The 10,636-nt window shown below is 39.7% G+C and overlaps 1 pseudogene; it reads left to right on the plus strand.

Moving 5' to 3' along the window:
* Window positions 1-872: 872 nt before the first annotated feature.
* Window positions 873-7,659, plus strand: LOC129659933 (mitotic checkpoint protein BUB3-like; annotated as a pseudogene).
* Window positions 7,660-10,636: the final 2,977 nt, after the last annotated feature.

Here is a 10,636-nt window from a genome sequence, read left to right on the forward strand (position 1 = left end):
TGGACTAAAAATGTGCTCTTGACCTAGAGGTTCCTCAGTCATCATTTGACTAGTGAGATGAGCTGGGATTTGAATTTACAGTCAGAGAGGGAGTGAATGAAAGTTAAAATTCTCACTGTACTATGTACACTGTACTGGGAAAATAAACCCAAATCTCTGAACTCAGATACAGGTCACGTTCTGCAAATGCTCAAGCAGAAAAGCCTGGTGTCCTACAGCAAAATAGGTATTAAACAGGGGTTAAAAATAAATTGCAGGACCTAGAATCAGAGGTCATGGAGAAGTAAAAGATGAAGTGGATAGTATAAATCTGTTAGTGTTGGTTATTCAGTCGTGTCTGATTCTATGTGACCCCAAGGACTATAGCCTGCCAGGCTCCTCTGTCCATGGGATTCTCCAGGCAAGAATACTGGAGTGGGTTGCCATTCCCTTCTCCAGGGGATCTTCCTAACCCAGAGATCAAACCCACATCTCCTGTGTCTCCTGCATTGGCAGACGGGTTCTTTACCACTAGCGCCACCTGGGAAGCCTGTATAAATCTGACCAGGGTGAATAAACAAAGTGGAAGGAGAAAAAGGAAAGCAGACTACCAGAGAAACATGACTGAAGTGGGAAGACAAGAGAAAATGGGAATCCTTCCTGTTTTCTCCACAGCTCTCTAGTCCTCTGGTTTCCAGCTCTTTCTGAGATTTATTTTGTGGTCTTGAGTTCCACCTGTACTGGACAAGTGTTTCACTTGCTTGGCTAACATATGTGTCCCTTTTTGCTTACCTAATTTTCTTAGAGGAACCATTCTTCATTTTACAGGCCTTATGATAACTCTCAGTTATCATATCCCGCCTGTCCCTATGCCCTCCACCCTGCTTACCAAAATGAAGGTACTTCCATGGTGGTCCAGTGGTTAAGATTTCATCTCTCAAGGCAGAGGTTGCAGGTTCCACCCCTGGTCAGGAAGCTAAGATCTCATATGCTTCGTGGCCAAAAAAAAACAAAACATAATACAGAAGCAATACTATAACAAATTCAACAAGGACCTTTAAAAAATGGTCCACATCAAATAGATCTTATAAAAAAAAACGTGGAGAAAATATCCCTCTTTCAATCAATATTTGACTAGTGCTTTTAGTTTAATTCCCTCTTTCCTTCTTAATAATTTCACTGTTTCAAGTATTCCTTGTCTTTCTGGCATTAATACTTCCAAATTAAATTGAGATCATTGGAAATTAGACTCAAATACTGATCTGTATGCAAAAATTTGGAATGGGAGATCTCAGGAAAAATATAAATGAGCCAGGGAAGCAGGAGACAGTAGAAAGAAAATGAGTGGGTTTTCCAATACAAATCTCAGCTAGTCTTATGGACAGAGCTAGCATGGTCCTTCAGAGTGGTCCCTAATTTAGGCAAAGGGCCGGACAGTGGTTAGGGTTAGGGCTAGGGTTAGGGTTGAGCTTCCCTGTTGGCTCAGTTGGTAATGAATCTGCCTGCAATGCAGGAGACCCAGGTTCGATCCCTGGGTCAGGAAGATGCCCTGGAGAAGGGAATAGCAATCCACTCCAGTATTCTTGCCTGGAGAATTACATGGACAGAGGAGCCTGGTGGGCTATTGTCTATATGGTCACTGAGAGTCAGACACGACTGAGCCACTAACACTAGGGTTAGAGTAAAGTGTGCTCTGAAAGAGGCAATAAAAAATATGCCTTGTAGATGGGCTTTTTCCCTGGCAGGGAGTTAGCTGCCAGTCAGGTCAAATTGGGCTTTGTCGAACTCTAAACGGACAAAATTCTCTCCTTGCCTCAATTCTACTCAGGCTCCCCCCACTGCTGTTCTCAAATAGACTTTGACTTTTGGGCTTCGGTTTTTGTCTCTGCATAGTCCAAACATAGAAAGAATTCTGCTAAGGCAGTTTACCCATATTCCTCCACTCTTGATATTCGATCACTGTTGGTATCTAATCAGGTTCCTCCTCCTCCACCATCCCCCAGGTAATGTTTGGTCTTCTGGCCTGTCTTAACTAAGAATCTCAATAGGCCAATCTAGCCAGTTTCCCCTCTTAACTGTGATGTTTCCTCTTAGTAATTTTCCACCCACTGAACCCTACCCCGTTCCTTGACTATAAATTGTGAGTATTCTTTATTGTATTCAGCACTGAGGCTAGTTCTCCAGTGAGGTCTCTTCTCCCCTATGCTAATAGCTTTTCTGAATAAAATCTTCTTTTACCACTCTATTTACTCCAGCTCTATTAACTCTTTGACAAAACACACTTTGACTTCTCCAGGAACTGTTAGGCTGTTCACCCTCATTGCCAGTGTGGTGGCAAAGGCTGCTGATGTTCAAGCTATGACAGAATTGGCAAGAAGGAGTTGGGAGTAGGTAAGTTAAAAATGCCACACAGTTCAGTGTTCTTACCAAGATTGTGCTGTTTTCCCCAAATAAACACTCCTTGAGTTGTTGCAAGTATTTAGCTAATTTCCAGAGCACTGAAAAAGTTCATAATTTTGATCTGTGTCTTCTTCGTTTTTATGAAGGAGAAAATTTTCAGAGGTCTTCATTCCATTCACTCCAAAAGTGCTTCTGCTTATCTTGGAATTTAGACAATAGTGCTGTAAAAATCTACTGCTGTAAAAATCTAAGGTCATAGGTTCTAAAAATTAGAAACAGCCCATCATTTCTTCACCCAAATACTGTAGTGATGCCCCTGCCTCTGCTTTTCTTATGATACGAAATGATAGGTGAGAGTTAACCATCCTTTGGGAGTAGTTGGCTGATTTTAATGGCAACCCTTTCTCAACCATGAATCTCCTGTGAGTTGAAACAGAATGGCGTGAAGTAAGTTAGAAAGAAAAACACCAATACTGTGTATTGATGCGTATATATGGGATTTAGAGAGATGGTAACGACGACCCTATATGCAAGACAGAAAAAGAGACACAGATTTAAAGAACAAACTTTTGGACTCTGTGGGAGAAGGCAAGGGTGGGAAGATTTGAGAGAATAGCACTGAAACCTGTATGTTACCATGTGTGAAACTGTTGATGAGTCCAAGATCGATGCATGATGCAGGGCACTCAAAGCCAGTGCACTGGGACAACCCAGAGGGATGGGATGGGGAGGGAGGTGGGAGAGGGGTTCAGGACAGGGGGACATAGGATTCATGTCAACGTATGGCAAAAACCACCACAAGATTGTAAAGTAATTAGCCTTCAATTAAAATCAATAAATTAAAAAAAAAAAACAAAAAACAGAATGGGGAGTTAATGTTGAATGGGAACAGAGTTTCAGTTTAGGAAAGTGAAAAATTCAGGAGATGAATGATGGTGAGAGCTGCACCACAGTGTGGATGTACGAGTGCCACTGAACTGTGCAGTTAAATATGGTTGAGGGAGTGAGTGAGTGAAAGTCACTCAATCGTGTCTGACTCTTTGCAACCCCATTGACTACAGAGTCCATGGGATTCTCCAGGCCAGACTACTGGAATGGGTAGCCTTTCCCACCTGTAGGGGATCTTCCCAACCCAGGGATTGAACCCAGGTCTCCCACATTGCAGGCGGATTCTTTACCAGCTGAGTCATCAGGGAAGTCCAAGAATACTGGAGAGGACAGCCTATTCCTTCTCCAGCGGATTTTCCCAGGAATCAAACCGGGGACTTCTGCATTGCAGGCAGATTCTTTAGTATAAAACATTATGAAACTTTCACCACAACAACAACAACAAAAATTAAAAAAAAAAGAATATGCAATGCCAATTGTTGGCTAAAAGACCATCGCATTGTACTGCAGTTTCAAAATCTGGACCATTTTCCCAAGGTTCTCTTTCAGTCCTCCAACTTGCCTGCTAAATCCACAATTTCATTTAACCTATTTCTTCTGGACAACTATAGAATTCGATAGTTCAATCCCTTTCCCCAAAGGTCTTTGAATGAGGAGATGCTCATGTGCAATCAACATCAAGATCAAAGGTGCTGTTTGAGATAATTTCAGTCTTTATGTTTAGACACTTCTGTTCTCCTCACTGGGAGGAAGCACAGCCATCCAGTGGCAGAAGTAGGTGATGAGACTCGTGTGCAGGGACTTTTTTTTTTTATTCTGAGTTCTACCTTGAAGTGTGTGCTTTTCCATTGTTTCTTCCTCTCTGAATTTCTCATTAGATGAGACACTTTAGTAACATTCCCCACATGCTTTGACATCTTTTTTTTTTTTGAGGCAAATGTTTCATCCTATTAGGTTAATTCGCCCCGAAGGTATTTGCATAAGCGGTGTGGGTCTGGCCTTTTGACGTTATCTTCCGGAATGATCTCTGACTGCTCACTCAGGCCTGTTGTATTGTAGATGCAGGGTCTGGCCTCACTGAATCTCGTGCTATCTTTACCAAATCAAATCTGTAAAGTTCACTTGCAATTTAACGTATTGTTTTTGAGTCATCTTGACATTTTTACTTCATAAGTGTAAACTGAAAACTGCATTTACTGGAAATTTGCTTTTAAAAATAAAACAACACAGGCCAGATCCCTGATCTACAGCTGCTTTATAAAATTAGGCAATGCTTATGAGATAATGCTCCTCAAAGAAATTTTTAAAACAAAATTTATATCTAACATTTTTAAAATGCATGAAGAGTATGACTATGTTCAATAGGAACAGAAAATATACAAGGAACAGTATGAGTTATTATGATCGAATCTAGTTTTTTAAAAGGGAGTCAGAGAGCATTATCAAATGTTAAAGGGCTGACAATATTTAGCAGTGTTAAAAAAACTGACAGAGAAGTTTCTCTTTATTTCCAAAGTTAAAAATGCTATACATAAGTAAGGTTTTGGGTACATTTAGCCTATATTTAAAAGCCAATGCATATCGATTTTAATTAATATTTAGAACCTTTGGAAAATTCGTAATAAATGACATCTTATTTTGTAGTAATATTGAAAATTGAAATTTTCCTAGAGGATAATTTTTATTAATGACTTAAAGAGTCTTGAGCTAATTCTTATTGTTGAATGGGACCACAATACAATCAATTTCATCATTTTGTTTTTCTTAACCATTTAGAGATACCCAGATATATTGGCCTTTAGAGGAGAACAAAATGGTTAAATGGAAGTGAAGAGGAACTTTGAGTAGCTTACCTCATATAGTCTAATATTAAGAATTTGGGGAAGTTATAAAAGGTATTTGGATAACTCAGTAATTTGAATATAGAGTCTGTATGGATGTCCCTGGTGGCTCAGAAGATAAAGAAACTGTCTACAATACAGGAGACCTGGGTTCGATCCCTGGGTCAGGAAGATCCCCTGGAGAAGGGAATGGCAACCTACTCCAGTATTCTTGCCTGGAGCATTCCATGGACACAGGAGTCTAGCGCCTGGAGCATTCCATGGACACAGGAGTCTGGCAGGCTACAGTCCATGGGGTCAGAAAGAGTCAGACATGACTGAGCAACTAACACACAGATACACACACACACGTTTGGTGACATTACTTTTAGTGTGACACTAGGAGATTATTGTAAATTTTAATAGGTGTGAAAATGTTATCGTGATTTTGTAGAAACGGATGTTTCCATTTCAGAGATGCACGCTAAAAGGTGAAAACAGTAACGTCTGAGGAAAGTCGGGAGGAGATGGCGGTGAAGTCACTTCTGAGAGAAGCCCATGAGTTCAGTCTGAACCACCCGCTAAGGATGATGTCTCCTTGGTGAAGTTCAGTCCCAGGACCAGCTTCTGCTTGTTTCCTCCCGGAATTCAGCGATGCATCTCTGCGATGTTCCGGTTGTTCGGCTCAAGTACCAGCATCCAGGGCTGTCTGGGATGTGTGTTCAACTGCCGGGGTCCAGCCCCAGCTGATCCAGGGTATTTGAAGGAGAGACGGCATCGGCGAGAATCAGGAAACAACTACTTAATTAAACGTTAATTAAGGATATAAAAAGTAATAGAATGAGGATAGCTCAGTGAGGAAATTCAGTGGAGAAAAGATGCTGAAATAAGGATAGCTCAGTAGGAAAATTCAGTGAAGAAGAGAGGCTGAATAATTCAGCCAGAAGGTAAGAGAAAGAACAACATGGGGAGACCAAGTTTCGGTGAACAAGGCCCGCACTTTATTTTCCAAAGTAGTTTTTATACCTTAAGTTATGCATAGAGGATAATGGGGGGAGGGGTAGAGTCATGCAGTAAGCCAGGCTTTCTTCCTGCAAACTTATCATATGCAAAAGTTTAGGTGATTTACATCATCTTCTGGCCCGGAGGCCTGTTAACATTTTAAGAAACTTATTTTTCTGTAAAGGTGATTATTCTAAAGTCAGGCACCAGCCTCCAAAAAGCATTGGATAGAGTTGCATTCCTATAGGGCAAAGGTGAGGTGGGCTCAATCAAGAAAAGAATTAACTCAAGGGTCCAAGGTTACAAACATTGAGGCTACTACTTACATTTCTATACACCCATTATATCAATCAATACACTGCCAAGGACACAGTAGGTAAGGGGTATGGAGACTTAGCAGCAAACATTGGCCCAATAAGTGAAAAACCCTTCACCAATACAATTTCTAATCAATCTTATAACTACTCAAAGGAATCTGTGTTTAGACAGTTTAGAACATCTCCTGCCTCTCAACAGTTGGGAGGCTCTGAACAATCACATGTGGCCGGAAAAACCTATTCAGGCAGGCTAGAGGACTTCCAAAGGAGTTTGTAGGTTGAAACACTGTCACACCCAGGAATTGTTAACTGGAGCTGTAAGCTAACTCTTTTTTCAGAGACAGGTAGTGGGGGACAGCCCCCCGTAAAGTCAGAGGTGTAGGTGGGAGCACAAAGCAGAAAGTAGGCAGACTCTGGTTTTGGGGGTAGATGCTTGAGAATTTCCAGGGCGACTCCTGAGGCTCGATCCCGCCTTTGCGTATGCCAAGCCTCCTTCCTCATGACCTTTGCCACAGGCGGAGCTCGCTCCCCGCATTCAACGATCCAGAACACACTTTGAGTGGAGGACTAAACCCTCGACTGAAAATGCATGATTCCAACACTGATCAAGAAAATCTTGTTGGAACACATGATGCCCTATCAGATGCGGTGAATTCTGTCCAGAAATGACGGTGGTGGTCACTGGGCATTGGGATCAGACAGTTAATCTGTGGAACCCCAGAACTCCTTGCAGTGCTAGAACCTTCTCTCTGCCTGAAGATGGCTGACTGGGAGCAAGATGGGCAGTAAAGGATTAACGTGGGCTCCCAGAACATGGATTCCATGCACAGTGCTGGATGTCCAACCCGAAGTACCAGGCTCACTGCTTTGAGCATTTTCAAATAAGCAGAATTATGTATTAAGCTCTTTTGAAGAGTGGCTGTTGAATACCTCCTGCTGAGCCCTGAGGTACTGTAGAAGCTTGTTTTCAAGTATCCAAGGCTGAAATAAAAGAATACTGAGCAGATTTATCCAGTCAATGCCATTCGTTTTAACAACATCAACAATGTACTTGCCATGGGTGGTTCTGATGGATTTGTAAATACATCGGGTCCATAGATACCCCTTCAGCATGAATCAGTTGTCTTCAGTAATGACGAGACTATATTTGCAATCGCATCATCTCCAATATATAAGATGGATGACATAAGATGTCCTGAAGATGGTCTCTCATTTGCCAAGTGACAGATATAAGAAAACCTAAGTCTACCTAATCATCTCCTGAAAGTGGTTTCTCTACAGAAAACTCTTCTGCTTCCTACAGATACATGTGTATCTCTTGGGTGTGTTAGAGCCATTGTTTTTGATACATTATGTAGTATGAATTTCTCTGTTTTCTGTCTGACAAAAAGCTTGTCTGTATGTCTTTTCATACTGACTTTGTGTAGAATGAAGAATCTTTATGTGCTTTGTATGTTAATGACTCTAAAATACTTTTAACAGAAGAAAACTAAAGAAGCAAATATGGCAAAATTTTAAAATCTAGGCAATGGATATATAAAGGAGTGTTCATGATACCATTTTCTCTACTCATCTATACATTTGATTGTTTCAATAATAAAAATTTAAAACATGTTCCTTAACTAAAAAATGTTTTAGCAATTGAGATTTTGCAACATGTAAATCAACATCTTATTACTATTTTTTTGTTTTTTTCCCTAATTTTTCTAAAGCCTTTTAAAACTAAAATATAAATCAGAATTAAATATTTGATTAATTGCATGTTTTGAAGGAAATTGCAAATAAAGGAACATAACAGTTAATTTAAGAAAACTTTTCTACATTTTCCTTTGTTCTGTCTTTTTTCTTCCTTCTTTCTACTGTCATAAAATTTTTATAAAAGGTTTTAAACAAGGTAACATAGATAAGAAGTATATGACAATGTTAGGGCTAAAAGGAAGTAAAATAGAGCCAGTAATGAGATTAGTGCTCAGATGAGAGAGCCTTACATCCTAAACACTTACCAGCAAAGGGCCATGGATTTGGTTTTTAGCTTTATAGATGAAAATTTAAAAACAGAAACATAAGTAGTCATATCATTCAGAGTGCTCATAAAATAAAGGCAAATTATTCACAAAGAAGAGGCACAGTAATTTCTGATTTGAAGTTTATCCTAAACAGGATCTATGTGATGAAATGAACAAAGCCTTAAGCAATATGCTTAGGATAGCTACTGCAGAGTTTTATGAGAATGTATTTTAATTTAGGCAATTGTCCTTATAACAAAAAATAATCACTTAAAATAAAACCATAGGGGAAATGCCATAGTATCATCCAGATAAACGGCATCTTAGAGATCTTGGAAGGCAATGGCACCCCACTCCCGTACTCTTGCCTGGAAAATCCCATGGATGGAGGAGCCTGGAAGGCTGCAGTCCATGGGGTTGCTGAGGGTCGGACACGACTGAGTGACTTCACTCACTTCACTTTAGAGATCTTGAGAGATGTTGGAGTATCTGGAACAAATCTTTTTAAACAGTTTCAAAAGCCCAAAGGGAGTTGATCAATAAACATTAAAATAAAAGTTGTAGGGATCCTGTAAGTTGTGTACATAAGTGGACGTGAGTGGGCATTAATGCCTTTTTCTGAGGACAGGATTTGTAACTTTTATCAGAAAGATCTTTGCTCCAGGAAAGACTGAGAACCACTGATTTACAGAAGTAAAGAAGCTGCAAATCCCATTATGGATATCTTTTTCTTTAAAAAAAAAAAAATTATTTAAAACCTATTTTTGAATAGGTTGAATCTAACTTGAGGCATGCAGGCTCAGTAGCTGTGGTGTGTGGGCTTAGTTGCCCAGAAGTATATGGGATCTTAGTTCTCTGACCAGGGATTGAACCCATGTTTCCTGCATTAGAAGGCAGACTCTTAGCCACTTGACCACCAAAGAAGTCCATGGACACCTTTTTCTTAATAAGCTTTTCAAAAATATATATAATAATGGGTTTTGAGATTGTGCTCTCTACTTCTCAGAATGAAAGAAATTCAGCATGTCCCCTAAAAAAAGAAAACATATGTCCCATGAGTCAGTTCAATAGAGCAGACTTGTGCGTGCATGCTAAGTCGCTTCAGTCGTGTCCGACTCTTTGCAACCATATAGACTGTAGCCTGCCAGGGTTCTCTGCCCATGGGATTCTCCAGGCAAGAATACTGGAGTGGACTGCCAGTCTTTCCTTCAGGGGAATCTTCCTGACCCAGGGATCGAACTCATGCCTCTTATGTCTCCTGTATTGGCAAGTGAATTCTTTGCCACTAGCACCACTGACTGGACCCCTTATAAAATCTGAGGCGCTGATTTAGAACTGATTGGAAGAGAAATCCACTTCATATATGCTCAGAGGTAAGGCCAAGTGTATTTTCAAGAAAGATAAAGATTTTTATAGAAAATAATTTTGCGTATACTCCAAATGAAATGAAAATAGTTCAGTCAGTGTGTTGATAAGCATAACATGAATATTTTCAAAGCCGGTGTAATCAGGAGCTTATCTTGAACATTACAAAAGAAATGTTGAATAAATCACCCGTAGACAGTCTGGCTTTGAGTGATACAGTTTCCTGGAACAATATACTAACAGAAATTGCTTGCAAAATGTATTCCTCTGTAAATGAATGAGATACCTTGCTGAACGGTATTGTTAGCTTTAAAGAAATTAAAAGTTTTGTTTCTAGCAATAGCCAGTCAGGCCAGAAGTTTCCTAAGATCTTGTTTCAATCATAAGTATAAATATTTATTGTGTATTTTGTGTGCGGATACAACTTAAATTTTCATATATATTTTATATATTAAGTATGTTGTAAAGATATATAGTGATAGTGAAGTTGCTCAGTCATGTCTGACTCTTTGTGACCGCATGAACTATAGACTGCTAGGCTCCTCCATCCATGGGATTTTCCAGGCAAGAATACTGGAGTGGGTTGCCATTTCCTTCTCCAGGGGATCTTCCCAACCCAGGGACAGAATCTGGGTCTCCCACATTGCAGGCAGACTCTTTACTCTCTGAGCCACCAGGGAAACCCTGATAAAAGATATATAGTCAATATATATTTTCATTTATGTATATTTATATATAAAATATATATTAAATCTTAAGCTGTACACACACAAAAGATGCATAATAAATTTTTATATTTGTAATCTAGCCAAGACCTTAAGACTGTATATATATTAAAGCTATATAAATATAGTCTTAA

The sequence above is a fragment of the Bubalus kerabau genome, chromosome 9, assembly GCF_029407905.1.
Source record: "Bubalus kerabau isolate K-KA32 ecotype Philippines breed swamp buffalo chromosome 9, PCC_UOA_SB_1v2, whole genome shotgun sequence".
Lineage (NCBI taxonomy): Eukaryota > Metazoa > Chordata > Mammalia > Artiodactyla > Bovidae > Bubalus > Bubalus kerabau.